Here is a 21,836-nt window from a genome sequence, read left to right on the forward strand (position 1 = left end):
CAGAGTTTCCAATTGTCACACATGCCATCCCATGTAAAAGATAATGGCTTATGGGGTTGCCTCTCTGAAAATGAATTTTAGCACAGATCCAGCATGTTGGAGCATTTAAATCACCACCACAATGGTAAACCATTAGGATAATAACAGTAACAAGAAAAAAAAGCTCTTTATATTGTAAATGCCCAATGGTATTCATCTGTCATAGCCACATCCATTTCTTATGAATTCCTAAAGTCCTTTATCTCAGAAGTTATAGCCAATGAGGGGTGTCTGGGTGGCTCAATGTGTTAAGTGTCTGACTCTTTATTTCAGCTCAGGTTATGATCTCAAGGTTCATGGGCTCAAGCTCTGTGTCAGGCTCTGCACTGAAAGCTTAAAGTGCAGAGCCTACTTGGGATTCTCTCTGCTTCCCACCCCCTTCCATGGTCTAAATATATATCAACAAACAAATAAACATTTAAAAAATCAGTTAAAGCTGATGATTGTCCCAAATATTCCAAAAGCAATAATGAAGCAATGATGGGACAACCAAGGTGATTGTTGGCTAACAACATGGTTTCAGTGACTGCATTAGGAAACTTTTCTTTGAACCAAAAAGCAGTTCTTCTTCTCTTAAGTTGTTTGTTTGGTTTGTTTTGCTAGAGGAGAGGTTACTACCGCATTCAGTCTGACTTCTGAAATTGCAGTCCCCTAACAGAGTAAGCATCAAAGAGCACTCTAGTGGGCTCATTGTAAGACTGTCAAAAACACTCACAAGCAAGAATGCCCAGAGGAGCACTATTCATCATAGTTCAAATGACAGATAACCATAATGCCCATCAATGACAAAAAGGATAAATAAATTGCAGATTATCAGTAAAACATGTACTAAACAGCAATGAAAATAAACTACAGCTACATACAAAAATATGGATGAATCTTACAAACATAATGTTGAAGCAGAGAAGGTGGACATAAAGAAATGCTTGCGATTGTGATTCCATGTACACGAAGTCCAGAAAGGGATGTTACAAGTTATAGTGGTGGAGACTTTTAAGATGTTGGAAAATTTTTTTTGGACTTGTTTTTTCTAGTATCTTAACTGGATGTTGATTATATGGGCGTTTCCACTTTGTGAAAATTCAAAGTTGTACATGTGATTTGTATGCTATTTTGTATATATGCAATATTTGAATATTCTTTAATAAAGCTGATCATCTATGGCATGAGGAATGAGGGTGGTGGTAATCTTTGTATAGGACAGAAGGGATTTTGGTTAAGATGGGCCACAGGTGGGCTTTTGGGACAGCTGATGATAATCTACTTTTTGACCTGGGATGTGGTTAAAGTAGTGTGTTCACTTTATGAATATTTTGTGTACATTCGTGATTTGCACACTTATCTATATGTAAATTACATGGAAGCTAAAAATCTAAAGAAACAAAACACTCAAACTGCTTGCTATTGTATTGTTACACTGTCTGGGTAAATGTCTTCTTACAATGAGATATATGAATCCAGGCTTAGAATTTGACACGGCAGTGATAGTGGGGAGTAGCTGTCATCCCTTCTGTTGTCCCTTCCTTGAAATCAAAGAGACATCTTTCTCCAGTCAGTCTTGTTGAGGACTCAATATTCTGGCTGTAGATCATGTCATAGCTTTCTTGGTTAGGCTGTTGGGAACCTCTCATGTGTGCATAGAATGCCTTTACCTACTTCCTTAATGTTTTATCATAATTTGTCAAGGTAACTTATAATACATCTTTGATTTGTAGGTGAAAAACACTGAATTTTAGCAGAAAGTCTCATAGATATTTTTGGAATAAGAGTCCCATATTTCTTTAGGTGTTTTTTTTTTTTTTCCTACTTAGGAAAATCATGGCAAAATATCCAGTCATTGAGTCTACTTTGTTTTTTGTTTTTCATTTGTCAGAAATATTAAGGTGTTTAACATTTTTAAAAAACCTGTATTGATGTCCTACTACCCTCTGCTAATTATCAGTGATGTGCAAAGTCAAATTTTATAGCATGTGTAAAGTTTCACAGAGGGCATGTCTACCCCTATCATTTGGGCAAGGATATTTCAAATTTGGGGAAGCACTTCTTTAAAATCTTCATTAATAGTGACTTACTATGTTGGCATTGTGGATTTTATCCATCAGGAAAATAAACACACAAATAAATATATTGTTTTCATCTGAATAGACTCAAGCTAAAGACAATATTCACTATTTGAAGAAAATAAAAATTCTAATTTTTTGAGTATCATGATTGATTGATTCATATCTTCCACAGACTTGCCTTGCATTAAGTAACTATAATATTATTCTTCTTCTGGTAATCCAGTTATCACAACTTGGCAAGTAGGAATCCATTTAAGCTAATTCTACTATCTAATAGAGTCCCAGAAACTTAGACAACATCTTTGTTTTCCTGGCAACCAGATATTCCAGACCATCTTGATTTTTTTATGTCCCCAAATGGCGTATTACCTACTTTCTGTAGAATCCTAGTTCTTTTAACTGGAAAATAATATTAAGGACCAAAGTCCAATTATCAGGGATGCAAAGCAGACTAATGTGTACTTATTATAGTAAAACAGTTTTTAGGATATGTTAATAAAAAAGCTAGAAAAACTGTATTTCAGAATCACGTATTCAGGGGCACTCTCATGTATTGCCAATTGGATTGACCATGGAGGAGAACTGATACCATCAAAATCACAAATACAGTAATTTATAGTTTGGGGCCAGCAATCCCACTTTGGGGAATTATCATGTAGATATATTTGCATCAGTATAAAATGACATATTGTTTGTAATAAAAAAATTGAAAACACCCAAGTTTCTTACCAAAAAGGGGATCGGTGTATTCATAGAATGGAAAAAAAACTGAAATAAAATAAAGAGGTTATGTCATTGTATGGCTGCAGGGAAAATGGTGGATGGATAGCCAGGAGAGAAGTCTGGAGCCACCAGAGTAATGGAGGAGAAAGTTCCAGTTGCCATGCTGAGAAGCTGTGAGCTCCAGAAGCTGCAGACAAACAAACAAAGCTTATGAAAATCTGCAAGTCTGAATTTACCATAATCAGACAACAAAGATTCCATCAAACCTAGATTAAGTAAGCCAAAGAAATAGTTCCAACTCTTGCCCCAAAAGTTCTTTTAGTAGCAGCAGCTTTTAATGGAGATAAAGATAGTGAACCACAAGAAATACTTCCAGATGTAAAGATGAGCATAAAGAATATTGGACCAATACACCAACACTAGCAGGCCAAACTTCTTCAATAAAGGAACACATCAGTTTTCAGATAAATGGAAACTTTGGGAACAAAATATAAAATTTCATTTTGGAAATGTCCATGACCAGTAAAATAAATGATGAGTTTTGAAATTGGGTTATGAGATGGGTATAAAGTTAAAATAAAGTTTCCTTTTTTAAAGACCAGTAGAATACTATCTTTGGAAAGAGAGCCAGATTTTTTATTTGTTTGTTTTGTTTTTTAAGATTGAGTTGTACACTAATAAATGAGACGTTCAAATGAGAGGTAATTTGTTTTATGGATAGATTTCAAGACATTTGCTAATTTTGTAGTTTTATGGAATTCATTTCCAAAAGTTAAAGGTAATAAAGAAATTGGAAATGGTATCTTTTTAAAAATTGCTATTTTTTAGATATAACTATTAGCATAGTGAGAGAGAAGTCAAAAGTTATTGTCTATTTAAACTGCATCAGGTTCTCTCTAACTTACATCCTCATTACCTAAACTGTGTGGCTCCCAGTAACAGCCATATATAGAGGGAATATTGTATTAGGAGGAAAATATTACCGGACTGTTGACAGAGTCAACTTAGACAAAATTAAAATATAGGTTTTCTCTTACAAGCATTTGCTTTGTTTCAAGTCATCATAAAGTAGGCATTGCATTGCTGGCAGTGGTTACAAACACTTAGCTCTTTAAAATACCATTTTTGAATTTTGGTGTGAACTGTTGAGTATTTGAAATAGCCTTTCACCTTAATGGATTTTGTCTATGTCCATTGATCTTTAAAGAACAACCATTTGTCATCAAAGTAAACCACTATTCTGAATGTGCTTCTCCTGGTTGTTATTAACTAGTTACTGTAAGTACTTTTTTAAGAAAAGAATAAGGAAGTTCTGTTTGCACTGATAGAGAAAAATCTCTAAGATATATTGTTCAGTGAAAACAAACAAACATACTATTGTTTCTTTTCTTATCAAATAAATCTTTCACCTTTTATTTTAAAAAAGCATGCAGAAAAGAATGCTTTTTATTAAAAAATCACTATATTTGCTTCTATTTGTAAAGGGAATCTCTGAAAAGACTGATAAGAAACTTAAAAAAGTGTTCATGTGTTAGGGTTAGGGTTTGGAACAGGGTGATTAACAGATAAGATATTATCAAGGCTTTTTACTGTATGCTATTTACTTTTAGTTTTTTTTAAAGCATGTGTTTTGAAACATGTGTGTTACCTATTAAAAATTTTAAAACATTGCAAATAAAATATACACACTAAAAATTAACCAAATAAAATGTAAAAATTAAAAGATAGGCATCTGTATTGATATTGTTAACATTTCTCTGCAATATAACCACATAAGTTTTTAACCACTCAAGTCAAGTATAATTGTACTCTCTGTTCTTTTATAATTTAATAAGCTGTATAGTTTTCCATCTAAGTGAAAAGCTGATGGAAACTAATGTAATTACTTATTTATTTTCTATACTAACACACACAAAAAAACAAATCCAATATAACAATACTTAAAATACACTATGGAATGAATAATATTAATATTATAGTTTCTTTTGGCAACCATCCTTTGGATATATCCACAAACATTGCACAATCAAATTACTTTGCTCTTGAGTCAACATTATTAATTCTTCATTCTGTTGTGATTATGTCAAATTTCCCATTAGATACTATGCTCCAATATTTTAAGTTCATTTTACATTTAAAACTGCTGTTGTTCCTATAACTGCAAGTGTTTACTTGACAGCAGTTTTCGACTACTAGCCCTTCCATATAGAGCTATGGAAGCTGGTTCTACCTTTCCAAATATTTATATTAAAATATCTTTTAGCCACTGTGGCAAACAATATCAGAGATCACCAATATTTCTTTTTGCCTTCTTCCAAACAACCTTTTTTTCAGTTTTTCTTATTATTAAATAGTATGACCATTTGATGGGATTTTGGCCAACAGAACAAGAGATCAATGATGTTGCTATTTCTAGGTTTGCTTCATAAAAACATCCCACCTACAATTTTCATTGTTTTTTTCCTACCTATGGACCAAATGAAGAGGATTTTCTGGATAGAAGAGGGGGATGAATAAAACTGAAAAGACTGGATCTCTGAATGATCTCATGGAGAAGTCCCTGCCCACATCCCCTTCAACAACATTTATTAGGCTCAATAAGTACTCACTATGGCCTTAAGCCTCTGAAAACTTGTGTTATAGCAATTAGTCTACCAGACTAACAGACACAGCCATCTGGTATATCTGAAATTATTTAAAATATATAAGGTTTATGTTCACAAATTACTGCAATTTTGCCTTCAGTTGGACACGAAAATAGAAATTAAGGAAATATTATTGTAATTGTATTTTACATAAGTATTTAAAGCAATTTTAAATTTTGGCTAAAAATTTTTTTCTCTTTATTTATTTTAAATTTACATCCAAGTAGTTAGCATATAATGCAACAATGATTTCAGGAAGAGATTCCTTAATGCCCCTTACCCATTTAGCCCATCCGCCCTCCCACAACCTCTCTAGTAACCCTCTGTTTGTTCTCCATATTTAAGAGTCTCTTATGTTTTGTCCCCCTCCCTGTTTTTATATTATTTTTGCTTCCCTCCCCTTATGTTAATATGTTTTGTATCTTAAAGTCCTCATATGAGTGAAGTCATATGATATTTGTCTTTCTCTAATTTCACTTAGCATAATACCATCCAGTTCCATCCTTGTAGTCGGGAATGGCAAGATTTCATTCTTTTTGACTGCCGAGTAATACTCTATTGTATATATGTAGTACATCTTCTTTGTCCATTCATCCATCGATGGACATTTGGGCTCTTTCCATACTTTGGCTATTGTCGATAGTGCTGCTACAAACATTGGTGTGCATGTTCCCCTTCAAAACAGGTTACCTGTATCCCTTGGATAAATACCTCGTAGTGCAATTGCTGAGTCATAGGGTGGTTCTATTTTTTATTTTTTGAGGAAACTCCATTCTGTTTTCCAGAGTGGTGCACTAGTTTCCATTCACAGCAGCAGTGCAAAAGATATCATCTTCCTCTGCATCCTCGCCAACATCTGTTGTAGCCCAAGTTGTTAATGTTAGCCATTCTGACAGGTCTGAGGTGGTATCTCATTGTGGTTTTCAATTGTATTCCCTGATGATGAGTGATATTGAGCATTTTTTCATGTGTCTGTTGGCCATCAGGATGTCTTCTTTGGAGAAGTGTCTATTCATGTCTTTTGCCCATTTCTTCACTGGATTATTTGTTGTTTGGATATTGAGTTTGATAAGTTCTTTATAGATTTTGGATACTAACCCTTATCTGATATGTCATTTTCAAATATCTTTTCTCATTCTGTCGGTTGCCTTTTAGTTTTGCTGATTGTTTCCTTAGCTGTGCAGAAAGTTTTAATCTTGATGAGGTCACAATAGTGCATTTTTGCTTTTGTTTCCCTTGCCTCTGGAGACGTGTGGAGTAAGAAGTTGCTGCGGCCAAGGTCAAAGAGGTTTTTCCTGCTTTCTCCTCAAGGTTTTTGAGGGCTTCCTGTCTTACATTTAGTTCTTTCATCCATTTTGAGTTTATTTTTGTGTATGGTGTAAGAAAGCGGTCCAGGTTCATTTTTTTACATGTCACTGACCTGTTTTCCCAGCACCACTTGCTGAAGAGACTGTCTTTATTCCATTGGATATTCTTTCCCACTTTGTCAAAGATTAGTTGGTCATACGTTTGTGGGTCCATTTCTGGGTTCTCTGTTCTGTTCCATTGATCTGAGTGTCTGTTTTTGTGCTAGTACCACACTCTCTTGATGATTACAACATAATACAGCTTGAAGTCTGGGATTGTGATGCCTCCTGCTTTGGTTTTCTTTTTCAAGATTGCTTTGGCTATTTGGGGTCTTTTCTGGTTCCATACAAATTTTAGGACTGTTTGTTCTAGCTCTGTGAAGAATGCTGGTGTTATTTTGATAGGGGATATTTGATAGAGGGATTGCATTGAATATGTAGATTGCTTTGGGTAGTATTCACATGTTAACAATATTTTTTCTTCCTATCCAGGAACATGGAATATTTTTCCATTTGTTTTGTCTTCTTCAATGTCTTTCATAAGCTTTCTGTAGTTTTCAGTGTATAGATTTTTCACCTCTTTGGTTACATTTATTCCTAGGTATTTTATGTGTTTTAGTGCAGTTGTAAATGGAATCGATTCCTTGATTTCCCTTTCCGTTGCTTCATTATTGGTGTATAGGAATGCGACTGGTTTCTGTGCATTGGTTTTATATCCTGCCACTTTCCTCAATTCATGGATCAGTTCTAGCAGTTTTTTGGTGGAATCTCTTGGGTTTTCCATATAGAGTATCATGTCATCTGGGAAGAGTGAAATTTTGACCTCCTCCTGGTAAATTTGGACGCCTTTCATTTCTTTTTGTTGTCTGATTGCTGAGGCTAAGACTTCCAATACTATGTTGAATAACAGTGGTGAGGATGGACATCCCTGTCTTAGTCCTGACCTTAGGGGGAAAACTCAGTTTTTCCCCATTGAGAATGATATTACCATTGGGTCTTTCATATATGGTTTCTTTGATCTCGAGGTATGATCCTTCTATCCCTACTTTCTTTACGGTTTTTATCAAGAAAGGTTGCTGAATTTTGTCAAATGCTTTCTCTGCACCTATTGAGATCATGTGGTTTTTGTCCTTTCTTTTATTGATGTGATGAATCGCATTGATTGTTTTGCAGATATTGAACCTGCATCCCAGGAATAAATCCCACTTGGGCGTGATGAATAATTCTTTTAGTGTAATTGTTGGATCCAGTTGGCTAATATCTTGTTGAGGATTTTTTCATCTATGTTCATCAGGGAAATGGGTCTATAGTTTCCCTTTTTAGTGGGGTCTTTGTCAGGCTTGGGAGTCAAGGTAATACAGGCTTCCTAGAAAGAGTTTGGAAGTTTTCCTTCCATTTCTATTTTTTGGAACAGCTTCAAGAGAATAGGTGTTAACTCTTCATTAAATGTTTGGTATAATTCCCCTGGAAAAGCCATCTGGCCCTGGACTCTTTGTTTTTTGGTAGATTTTTGGTTATTAACTCAATTTCTTTGCTGGTTATGGGTGTGTTCAAATTTTCTATTTCTTCCTGTTTCAGTTTTGGTAGTTTATGTTTCTAGGAATTTGTCGATTTCTTCCAGATAGCCCCTTTTTTTTTCCTTTGGCGTATGATTGCTGGTAATATTCTCTTATTATTGTTTGTGTTTCTGCTGTGTTGGTTGTGATCTCTCCTCTTTCATTCTTGACTTTATTCATTTGGGTCCTTTCCTTTTTCTTTTTGATCAAACTGGCCAGTGGTGTATCACTTTTGTTAATTGTTTCAAAGAACCAGCTTCTGGTTTCATTGATCTGTTCTACTGTTAATTTTGGAGCATTGATTTCTGCTTTAATCTTTATTATTTCCTGTCTTGTGCTGGCTTGGTGTTTTATTTGCTGTTATTTTTCTAGCTCTTTAAGGTGTAAGGTTAGGTTGTGTATCTGAGACATTTCTTCCTTCTTTAGGAAGGTCTAGATTGCTATATACTTTCCTCTAATAACCGCCTTTGCTGTGTCCCAGAGGTTCTGGGCTATGGTGTTATCATTTTCATTGGCTTCCATGTACCTTTTAATTTCCTCTTTAACGTCTTGGTTAGCCCATTCATTCTTTAGTAGGATGTTCTTTAGTCTCCAAGTATTTGTTATCTTTCCAAATTTTTTCTTGTGGTTGATTTCGAGTTTCATAGGGTTGTAGTCTGAAAATATACATGGTATGATCTCAGTCTTTTCGAACTTGTTGGGGGCTGGTTTGTGTCCCAGTATGTGATCTATTCTGGAGAACGTTCCATGTGCACTGCTGCTTTAGGATGAAATGTTCATCCGTATATTCATGGAATAGATCTGTTAAGTCCATTTGTTCCAGTTTGTTATTCAAAGCCATTGTTTCCTTGTTGATTTTCTGTTTAGATGGTATGTACATTGCTGTAAGTGGGGTGTTGAAGTCCCCTGCTATTATGGTATTATTATCAATGAGTTTCTTTATCTTTGTGATTAATTGATATATTTATTTGGTTTCGTTCACATTTGGAGCATAAATGTTTACAATTCTTAGGTCTTCTTGGTGGATAGACCCCTTCATTATGATATAATGCCCGTCTTCATCTCTTGTTACAGTCTTTATTTTAAAATCTAGATTGTCTGATATAAGTATGACTGCTATGGCTTTCTTTTGTCAAGCATTAGCATGATAGATTATTCTCTATCCCCTTACTTTCAATCTGAAGGTGTCTTTAGGTCTAAAGTGGGTCTCTTGTCAACAGCATATAGATAGATCTTGTTTTCTTATCCATTCTGTCACCCTATGTCTTTTGATTGGAGCATTTAGTCCATTGATGATTAGAGCAAGTACTGAAAGAATTTATTGCCATTATGTTCCTTGTAGAGTTGGAGTTTCTGGTAGTGTTCTCTGGTCCTTTCTAGTCTTTGTTGCTTTTGGTCTTTTTTCTTTTTCTTTTTCTTTCTTTCTTTCTTTCTTTCTTTTTTCTTTTCTTTTTTGGTCTTTTATCCCCTCAGAGAGTCCCTCTTAAAATTTCTTGCAGGGCTGGTTTTGTAGTCATGAACTCTTTTAATTTTGTTTGTCTGGAAAACTTTTCATCTCTCCTTCTATTTTGAATGACAGCCTTGCTGGATAAAGGATTCTTGGCTGCATATTTTTTTACAATTCAGCACATTGAATATATCCTGCCACTCCTTTCTGGCCTACAAAGTTTCTTTGGGTAGGTTTGCTGCAAACCTGATCTGTGTTCCCTTGTAGGTTAAGAACTTTTTTTCCCTTGCTGCTTTCATGATTCTTTCCTTGCCTGAGTATTGTGAATTTGACTATGATATATCTTGTTGATGGTTGGTTTTTGTTAAAAAATGGGAGTCCTCTATGCTTTTTGGATCTTGATGTCTCTGTCTTTCCCCAGGTTAGGAAAGTTTTCTGCTGTGATTTGCCCACAAAACTCTTCTATGCCTTTTTCTCTCTCTTCATCTTCTGGGACCCTATGGTTCTGATGTTGTTCCTTTTTAATGAGTTACTGATTTCTCTAATTCTTAAATAATGCTCTTTTGTCTTAGTCTCCCTCTTTTTTTCTGCTTCATTATTCTCCAGAAGTTTGTCCTCTATATCACTGATTTTGTGTCCTGCCTCATTCATCCTTCCCACCGTGGCATCCATTCGAGATTGCAGCCCAGTTATAGCATTTTTTATTTCATCCTGACTACCTTTTACTTATTTTATCTCTGCAGAAAAGGATTCTAATCTATTTTGGACCCCAACTAGTATTGTTATTATCATGATTCTAAATTCTGGTTCAGACATCTTGCTTGTAATTGTGTTGATTAAGTCCTTGCTTGTCATTTCTTCCTACTCTTTCTTTTGGGGTGAATTCCTTCATTTCATCATTTTGAAGGAAGAAAAGAAATAAGGTAAAAAAATAGAATTAAAAAATTAAAAATAACACACACAAAAAAAATGAAATAAATGATGCTATATCTTAGGTGTATTTTGGTCTGGTTGTTGAAAGGAGCTTTATGGATTAGAGTAAAAAGGGAAGGACAAAAAGGAAAAAGAGAAAAAGGAAAATTTTTGGAAATTTGAAAAATGAAGACAATGAAATAGAATAAGATTAGATGATGGAAGTAAAACAGAATTTGAAAATTTTACAAAAAAGTAAAAAATATGGTATAAAAATTTAAAAACCTATTTTTAATAAAAATTGAAAATAAAAATACATTTTTTTCCCTTTTGGTATTCAAGAAAAGGAAAGAAAAAGAAAGAAATTGAATAGATGTACCAGCAAACAGACTGAAATATGATTGAAATTGTATCTTTTTCCCCAGAAGTCAAATTATGAAGCACTTCATTGTCCATAAACTAAGCAAATAGAGAGACTTGTGATGTTGCTGAAGAGTGAGGTTGGGCCAGTAGGACGGGGTTTAGTGTAATGGCTCCATTCTCCACTTGATGGCGCTTCTTAACTTACTGGGGTGGATTGTTGTGGCACTTGTAGGTGTGTATGTGCATGCACACAAGGATTGAAAATGGCATCACCCAGCTACCCAATCTCTAGTATTGGAACTCTGTTCTCCCCATCAGCAATCGTGCACTCCTCCTTTGTCTCCAGCTTCTATCCACTCCCTGCTTTTACACTGTTCGTGAACAAGCGTCAGGTTGCCAGGCAGCACCTCCCTCCTGAGTTTTATCTCAGATGTAGCTGTGTTTCCCAACCCCTCACTTCTGAGGGACTGCGGTTTTGACCCACTCAGACCTTCCAGGGGAGGGTCTCACCAAGCAATGGCTGGGTGCCTGCTGCACCCAGGAACCTTTGCAGGACTGTGCTGCTGCCGATGCCCTGAGACTGTGGCTGGGTGCCAGCCCGCCCCAGAAAAAGTTCATGTGATCGTGTAGTAGTGTTTCAGGGATATGGATAGTGTAGTAGTGTTTCAGGGATATTCCATATCACAACACACATCTGGCACCAGGCTTCACCCTTAACATCCTTTTTCCAGCACCAGTGTACGTGGTTGTTCTCTGGGATCTGCTGGCACCTTTGGCTGTGGGGATGCCACAGAGCATCTACCAAATGTCCTCCCAGCAGGGGAAACACTTTTCCCTGCATGGCCCTTGGATCCCTTGGATTTCACTCTGCTCCTGGGGATTCGCCCTTCCCACCAGAGCACTTCCAGGTATTGAGCTGCAGAGTTTCAGACTCTGTGCTGCCCCTGTTTATAGAGTCTTAATGGAATTTAAACCCTCTCCTTCTTCCTTTCTCCCTTTTTTGTTCATTCCCTGCAGCTTTTTCCACTTTTCCACTTTTCCACTTTCTCTCCAGCTGCTTTGGGGGGGGGGGTGCTTTTCCCATACTGTCCCCCTGTCTCCATTCTCTCTCCACAAGCAAAAACAGCTCCCTGCCCTCCACAGCTTCTCTCTCCCCCAGTTCACCTCTCTTCTCCATGTACCTCCCGAGTCTGTGGTTCAGATTGTGCAGATTGTTGTCTTAATCCTCAGATCAGTTTTCTAGGTGTGCAGGATGGTTTAGTGTTGATCTGGCTACATTTCATGGACACAAGACACAAAAATACTTCCATGCTATTCTGCCATCTTGCCCTCCTTCAGCAATTTTAAATTTTGAAGTATGATTGCAATTAGGAAAATGTTAGAGTCCAAAGACAGTATAATGGTATATTTGATTAAAGCACTCAGGTTTTAATGTCTAATTCAAATTTAACTTCATTAAAAATCTTGTCTTGTGGGCATAGGTTTTAATTTACCTTTTCTTCTTTACCTTTTCTGAGTTATTAGCATTTTTCTCTATATCATATTTATTTTCTCACTAACTTTACTATATGATACATTGACATAACATGGTTTAAATATCACTATTTCCAAATCTTAGTCTTAAAATGATTTAGCCTTACTCTATTACATATCTTATTTAAGTTTTGGCTTTAGGATCAGTATACAGATAAGGATACAAAATGGAGCTCATATGGAGATTATATAGCAAATTGAACATTGTTTTGCTTTTGTTCTTTTGCTTTTATTCCTCTAATTAATATTATCTAGAGTTTAGCAAATTATTAGGTCTCTAAAAAGAGAAAGCATCCTTTAAGGGACATAAAGGAAGAGAGACATCAGTGAAAATTAAAATATAATATTTTTTAGAAAAGTTTACATTTAATAAATTAAAAAATACATACACATTTTAATGATCTTATGTGAAATTCTCTTTTAACACTCGATTTTTATAAACTAACTCTGTGTGCATGTGCACACGTGTGTGGATGTATGTATGCACATGTATTTACTGCCGTTCAAGGCTTACCATTATAAATTTAAAATGTTACCAAATTGGGAAATAATTTTTTTATCAAAACCTAACTTTAAGGAAAATAGAAGCACAAACTAAATCCAAATCTAGCAGAACAAAAAGAATAGAGATAAAAGTGGAGATATATAAAATACAGAATACAAAAACAAAGAACAGTAAAGATTGGAAATTAGGTGAAAAGTATGATGTATATATAAGGGGAGCACCAAAAAGGGAGGAGACAGAGAACAGAGTAGAAGCAATAGCAAGAGATAATAGCTAAGAATTTTCCAGACTATATTTCAGACAGCCCCACCTTAAGGCCTTTCACAGTCTGGACCCCACAGCTTCCTTGTTTCATGTTCTGAATGGCTCTTTCTGATTTTTGCTCATGTTCTTCTCTGCCTAACAATGTCTTTCTTCATTTATCTGCATGTCGAAATCTTACTTCTCTTTTTTTGGACAATTAACATGTTTTCTGAATTGTCTTCCTAATTCCCTTGATCAAAATTAATTGTTCTCACCATTGGAACATCATGAGCTCTTTGTTTATATTCATATATAGAACTTATTGTAGTCTGACTCCTATAATTCTATTAGCCACCTTTCTTCTCTACTACACTGAGTTCAAAGAAGGTTTTGTGATATTTTCACCTTTCATTGGAAAAGCAGTGGCTTTTCTATTAGCACTGGCTAAGAGGAATATAATGCTCAGGCAAACTTGTTAAGCCAAGAATCACAGAAGTATAGGGAGAGAGACAACTTAATAAGACTCTAGCACTCTTAAAGGCACATCAAAAAAAATAAATAAATAAGGAGACATCATAAGGGAGAGAGGCATCTCATAGCATCAAGATTATAAATTTCCAGAGGAACTGTATAGGTTTAGATTCTAATGTAATATTGCTAACTTCAGTGCTTAATTCCCTGCATTGTATAGAGAAGGACATTAGCCATAAACTCTGCTTGTATCTGCGGAGAGACAGATCTGTTATTGTCTATCCCCAAAATAGGACCACATCACATGCTGAATATGACATTAATAAGGGAAGAGACTAAGCTTACAAATAAGATATAGTAATAAGATTTTTCTCAAGAAATGGTCAAGCTAGGAGGTAAAATAGAGAACTGTTATTAGGGTGATCTAAAGTTGTCTCAAAATGTGTATCGCCAATAACAAATTTTATTAAGTATCTACTGGTGAGTCATGAAGTGGTGACTCTCCTGTAGGCACTTAATAAATGAGATACAGATTTAATTTGGAACCACACTATTCGCTGAATTTTTATAGTTGATTAACAATTCCTTCAGAGATCTCAGTAGAATTCTGAAGGTGTACAATATGATTTATTATTTCAATAGTAAATGTACTTTGTTGACTTAGCTATGGCAATTCAATTCCTGAAATTAAATTGCATTAATCATGTGAAAATAGCAAAAGTTAAATGTAATGATATGAGATTCTTTCTTAGAACTTAGCTTGATTTTGTGTGTGTGTGTGTGTGTGAGAGAGAGAGAGAGAGAGACAAGTTGTAAAATAGGAGGAACATAGTCCTAAGGAAATAAAAACTTTGAAGGTTCAGTTACAAAGGTTTCACCCTCTCAACTTACCTGGAAACATATGAGCAAGAAAAATATACATGCCCTTTCCTTATGTGATATTCTTTGAGTTAATTCCCTGTAATTTTCTCCATTTAGCAGATGGGGATCTGATATTAAGTTGTACTTTTAGGACATAAAAATTCACTCTAACACCACATTGACTCTAACATTCACATTAAGTGGGGGTGGTGGAGAGTTGAATGAGGAGTAGGGGAAGAAGTCAAGCTCAGAATGAGAAAATTACTACTTACTGTTCAACAAGTGATTTGTTGCCTACTTTGGGCCTTGAAAGAATAGAGTTGGATGCCTGTAGATGAAGTTAGGATTTGTGTATAACTTCCTTCTTCATATGGTGAAGAAGATAAACACTCAGATTATTAATGTTCTCTCCGATAGATCTAAACCTACACAGCTCTCCTAATTGTTTATAGTTTGGAGGTTATCAGACTCAAGGTAAACCTCAATTTATATTAGAAGGCATGGGATATAGACAAAGGTAGAAAAACCCTGAAGGCATAAGGTGCAGATCCATTTCCAAGACAAGTGTAGAAAATATCAGTGGTTTAGATAGATTCTTTGGCAAGTTTTGGCCTAATGTTTCCTCTCAGTGAACTGTACTTAGGTCTTTAGATGTTTTAGCATAGGTTTTTAATAATTACAAATATTTTGTAGCTGATCTCAACAGAAGTAAACTGATCTCAATAGGACTCCTTTTAAAACTGTCATAGCTTCATAGTGAAGAAACAATGAATCAAAATCAAACATATGGCTAATTAAATCCTGTTTCTATGGAGAATGAAGAACAAAGACTGCTTTTCAGGAAATAGACCACTTAATCAACCAGCTTTCTGAGTGCACTATTATGCTTTACAGTTAATGTCAATATCATATATGATTCATCAAATGTCTCGTATGATATTACTTCAGAATAACTCTAGAAACTAATTGCTTCTTACCACCTTTACTGCTACCAAGCCACCATCCTCTCTTACCTGGATTACTGTGATCATCCTCTTGTCTTCAATTCTCTGTTCCCATCCCTTTCTCTCTGAGTCTCTTCTCCACACAAGTGTGAAAAGAGTGATTCTAAATATAAGCCAGACAATGTCATTTCCCAAATCCTGTCATAGCCCCCATTTCACTCACAGACTAAAAGTCAAAGTCTTTACATTGACTGACTTAATTTGGTTCTTTAAAAGCAAAGCCAGAGATGAGGATTCTTGTAAAAGAGATATGGTGAAGATATACTCCCAGGTGCAATCTATAAGGGAGAGGGAAGCAGGATAAAGAGGGGAAAAGAGCACAGAAGGGATGTAATCTTGGCTAAAGTCCTCCCTTGGCCTGACACACGCAGTAAGTCTCTGGTACACAAGTGGATCACAGAGGAGACCAGATTTCTAAACACTCATATCTGTCCACACACTGTACATTGGCTGTAGGCACTGGGGCAACTTCCAGGTCAAGTGGTTCCTGTCAACTGAGCATTCATAACAGTTGGGGAGTAGTGCATATGCATTGCATATTTTAAAAGGGAGAGTTTATTTAACAACTGATTTATAAAAATGTTTCATGAGCTTTTGGGTTCCAAAATGAGTTGCATTCTTCCTTTGATAACAGATTCAAATTTATCAGCAGATTCAATGTCTGCTCCTACAAAAACATCTCTCTTTTACAACCAGAAATACTTACCAGGAATAGATCAAAAACTCACTTTATCAGTTTAAGAGTATACTTCATATAGCAAATAAGAGACACTTTAAAAAACTGCTTTGAAAACATAGACCAGGGGTGCTGGATGGCTCAGTTGAACATCAGACTCTTGATTTTAGCTCAGGTAATGATCTCACAGTCCGTAGGATTGAGCCCTGTGTCGAGCTCCATGCTAAGTGTGGAGCCTGCTTGGGATTCTCTCTCTCTCTCTCTCTCTCTCTCTCTCTCTGTCCTCTCTCCCCTGCTCACATTCTTTCTCTTTAATTTTTTTAATTAAAAGAAAAATAAATCATAGATCATAATATAAAATAAGTAAACAATAGTCATTACCAAGAGTTTTTTAAAAATCTATTTTTCTTGAAAGAATATCTCCAAAAACCCACTTTAACTGTACTAGAATCTTGCTCTACAATTCTAGGAGATAACCCTGGATTATTTTATGTACTCCACTATTAAGTATGCACACCTCTGAGACAGATGTAAAAAGAAAGGAAAAGGACTCCCAAATAGGTAGTGGTATACTGAACTTCTCATGTACACTCACCTAAATGCATGTGCATGTGTACACACACATATACACCTCGCACTCCAACACAATTTTCCCAGCTTAGAAAAATTTGGTATTCCATCCTTCCCCTTTCTGACCTTTTTCCATCTCCTTCCACTTTTCACATTTTCCTCTTTTCCCTCCTAGTCCCTTATTTATTAGTATATCGTCACCTTCAAGCACCCCCTATTGTATGGCCCCCAATAAGGCACTTTGTGAGAAGGCACCTTCAAGACTCTTTCTCCTTCAAGACCCAAGGATTCCTCTTGTTTTATTCATTCATTGATTTGGCAGCTGTGGGTACATTCTAAATGGCAGGTACTAGAGATGCAAAGATGAACAAACTTAGGTTAGCCTCATCTGGATCTAGCCAAACTAATTATGTATCCACATAGTTCATGTTCTACATATACTCTATCCCATTACTTCTCACAAAAACAAAGGTATTCTCCTCTGCTTTGAGAGATAAGGTATTATTTCCAAGACGTTCAACAATTTTCCAATAATACCCAGCTAAGTAGAAGAGCTAAATTAACGTTACCAAGTTTCTAACCCCAAAGTCAGAGGTCTTTCTGCTGCACTGCTGATTGCCCTGACCAACTAATCTATCCCATGAGCCCTCTTAGGATAGTGTGGCTGCTTGTATGACAGGTCATTAAATCTGTGTCCTGACAGGCTCTACTTTACCCATAGGATATGGGGGTTGTTGAAATTCTTGCTTCCATCAGAGACAGAAATCAGTAGTACTTTCTCAATGACCAAATCTTAGCTGCAGATCTTCTCCCTAAATCCCTGCTTTCTCCTCCTATTCCTACAATGTTTTATCCACTTGACTTTTTGTAATGCCCCTCCTACCTCACCTGCCACATATAAAGTTAAGATGATCCTCATGCATTTTGCATGAGGTGGGAAGTTCAATAGTGATTCTTTATAAATGTAATACAATATCAATATATAATATCAACTAATTCTAGTTGTAGGTTCTCAAATTTTTGTTTTACAACTGAGATAAGTAGTATAAATGAGGTATAAACTTTGCAAACAGAGAGTTTGGAGTTTGGTCTCCAGTAATTTTTAAGGAGGAGGCATCCTTTGTCATTATTAAACTTAGGCTTTTCCTATGCTTAGTAGGAGTAATAGGTAGAAATCAAGACCTTTATGAAAAATCCCCATCTGATACCCTACAGAAACCTCTAAAAGTATCCCCATATGGGTGCCTGGGTGGCTCAGTCGGTTAAGCATCCAACCCTTGATTTTGGCTCAGGTCATGATCTCACAGTTCATGAGATCAAGCCCCATGTCTGGCTCTGCACTGATAGCACAGAGCCTGCTTAGGATTCTTTCTCTCTCCTTCTCTCTCTGGCCCTTCCCTGCTTGTACTGTCTCTCTCTCTCTTTCTCTCAAAATAAATAAATAAACTTTGAAAAAGTACACAAAAGTATACCCATAGTCTACAAACTCACTCTTCAAACCTCCAGTTCTCAGCAGTGTATGAGTCACTCTTCTAGGCCGCTAGCAGCTGCCCTCAGCATGAATTGTTTGCTATCACTTTTGTGTTACTCTGTAAACCTTTTTTCAAGAAAGTCTGGTTTCATTTGGTTTTAATCAGAAGCAACTATAGTGCTTTCTGACAGGCTGCTAAGTGCTTTGGCTGAAGTCTGCTTTTATCTTTTATTTGTTACCTTGACCTTAAGAAGTATGCAACTTGGCAAAGTTTTGGAAAGAGAATAGAAGGCAGTTCAGCCAAAAAAAATGTCATGATATATTCTTGATTTTTAACTTGATATTTATGATTAGAAATATATGAAGGCTATTGTGAAAATAAATTAAAAAGAAGCTGAAAATACAGAAACATTTAAGAGAAAATGGGACATACTGGGACAACTTACTGGGACAACTTACTTCAAGATTTAGGTAAATGTCTTTTTAGACCTCTATTTCATTGAAATGGGAAAAAAAGAATAGAAATTATCAAAGTAATTAAAACACGTTGTCTAGTGGTATATACTTGCCATACCAAAATAAGGCTATAATAGAAATTCTTGTCCTCGCATCTATTTAGGCAAAAACTAAAAATATTATTTAATTAAACTAATGGGCACACTAGGGGAATACCAAGTTTGCCTAGATTTGGAGATGACAGTGGAAGGAAAACAGTTATTCCATACTTAAGAATTGACTGGACTCCAATTCTTTTTTTTTTTAATTTTTTTATTAGCATTCATTCATTTTGAGAATGAGAGAGACGGAGTGTGAGCAGGGAAGGGGCAGAGAGAGAGGGAAATACAGAATTTGAAGTAGACTCCAGGCTTTGAGCTGTCAACACAGAGCCCAATGCAGGGTTTGAACTCACAAACAGCTAGATCATGACCTGAACTGAAGTCAGCACTCAACTGACTGAGCCATGGAGCCTCCCTGGCTTGACTCTAATTCTTCACCTAATCCTTAAATGTTTCATCTCAAGATGCTAATTTGGATCTTTTTGTTTTCCAAAACTCTCAGCAGGAGTGGTCTTATCTCTCTCTCTTTCTGGCTTCCCATACATAAGCTAACCCTCAAAAAAACTAGTAGAAGGGAATGAAAAATATAAAATAAACATACTACAAGGCCAAAGTCAGCCAGTATAATAAAAGAAAAATGAAGTTAATTGTGTGTTCCAAGGAGGGAGAGAACACATTCAATTTTTTCTAAGAGAAAAGAGAAAGAGTATAGGGATGGTTCCTACAAGAAGTACCTTTGGTACTGGGCCTTGAAGCATGGGCAGGATTGAGCCAGGTGGTAAAGGAGGAAAATATTCTAGGTAAAGAAGTAAAAAGAAAGGGACATAAAGGGGGAAAAACTGCAGAGTGTTCTGGGGAACTTTTTGTTTTTTTGTTGTTTGTTTTCCTGGAATACAGATTACATATAAGAAACTACTCAGAGGGGCACCTGTATGGCTCAGTTGGTTAGTCATCTAACTCTTGATGTCAGCTTAGGTCATGATCTCATGGTTTGTGGGATAGAGCCCCACATCCAGCTCTGTGCTGAGAGTGTGGAGCCTGTGTGGGATTCTCTGTCTCCCTCTCTGTCTCTTTGCTTCTTCCCCACACATGCTCTGTCTTTCTCTCTCTCAAAAAAAAAAATAAACATAAAAAAAGAAACTACTCAGAGATAAGAATAGATGTATAAAGATAATATTATAAAGCACCCTGACTTCCAAACTAAAAAATCTCTGATTTTATTTCCTAGGAAATATGGAGCCTTAGAATATTTCTTAAGAATGTGTGACAACATAAAGACTGCACTTAGGTAAATTAAACAGCAACATCCTCAATGGGTCTGAAATAGGAATGCAAGGAGTGAGTGTTGTACTCTAAGAATATAGCCATAGGATTTGGAAACAATTGGTAGGTGATAGAAAGGGAAAGTCTGAACTTTTAAGCTCTGGTTACTGAATGGGTGATAGTATGCCAATACTAGAAATGATAAAGTGAAGAAGTCACTTTCTTGGGTACAATGGGAGAGTCTGATTTATACTGAGTTTATAGTGCCCATGAACATTCTATATAGAGATATAATATTTGGAATCATCAATATAGCTAATTGCTTTGGCATACAAGATCTCTGAAGTAGGGAATGTATAAACAGATAAAGATAATAAGAGCAGAACATAAAGAAAACAGATAACAGAGAGCTCTATCAAGGCTGTAGAACTACACAATCCAATTCAGTAGCCACTAGTCAACATGTATTTTGAACACTTGAAATGTAACTAATGCAAATTAAGGCGTATTTGTAAATATGTACTACATTTCCAAGAGTTAGTATGAAGAAAAACAGCTTTCAGGGGATGTCTTCCATTCAGTGTTACATAGCATGCAAAAAAATTATCCGGGGCGCCTGGGTGGCTCAGTCGGTTAAGCAGCCGACTTCGGCTCAGGTCATGATCTTGCGGTCCGTGAGTTCGAGCCCCGCGTCGGGCTCTGTGCTGACAGCTCAGAGCCTGGAGCCTGTTTCAGATTCTGTGTCTCCCTCTCTCTGACCCTCCCCCGTTCATGCTCTGTCTCTCTCTGTCTCAAAAATAAATAAACGTTAAAAAAATTTTTTTAAATGAAAAAAAATTATCCATACCTGAGCAGAATGCAAAAAAATAATAATAACAAAACAAAAACATGCACAAATAAAAAAATGAAGATGAAGAACAGAAAATACTTTAACCACACATATTTGTTTACCTGGGTGATGCATTGCTGGCAAAGGGGAAACAATACTATCAAAGAGAAGGGATAAATCAGATTTCTGAGAGCCACTACTCTCCTCCCCCCAAAATATATATAACAGGCATATAATTGTGGTTTAATAAACATTTGTCAAGTGGATGAATGAACATTACTGAATAATTCAGGATCCTGGCATAAAATGGATGCCACAGTCAAATAGGGAATTGAAGAGAATTTGATAGATGAATTATAAATAAGTGGATAGGGTAAAAAACGAAAACAAGGAATGAAAACTATGAAGCTACTTCTACCACCAGTTCTGAAGAGACATGGGGAAGAAGCGGTTACTGAAATTTGGAATACACATAGTGGATTCCTTTGTAGAAGCAGCGACCCTGGTTGGAAAGGTTTGGCCAAGTGAAGATGACCTCAAAGGAGGGAGCCAGTGGATTAATTACTCTGCCCTCTTCCACCAGCTTGTTGATCTTCCACCAGTGCTGACCACTGGCTGAAACCAACCCAACACTGGATGGCAGGGGAGCCTCCCTGATGTAGTCCTTCAAACCAAACTCCAAGAGCCAAGTGGAGAGTGGATCTGGAGAGGCAATCATAAATTATCCAGCACACATTATTTTTTTTTAATTTTTTTAAC

The 21,836-nt window shown here is 36.1% G+C and overlaps 1 long non-coding RNA gene across 4 annotated transcripts in view; it reads left to right on the forward strand.

The window, feature by feature from the left end:
- Nucleotides 1-21,836, forward strand: part of LOC144615135 (uncharacterized) — a 392,358-nt gene that overhangs the window by 261,643 nt on the left and 108,879 nt on the right. The gene's annotated exons all lie outside the window — the stretch shown is intronic.

This window comes from Panthera onca, chromosome F2 (assembly GCF_046562875.1).
Source record: "Panthera onca isolate mPanOnc1 chromosome F2, mPanOnc1 haplotype 2, whole genome shotgun sequence".
NCBI classification, from domain to species: Eukaryota; Metazoa; Chordata; class Mammalia; order Carnivora; family Felidae; genus Panthera; species Panthera onca.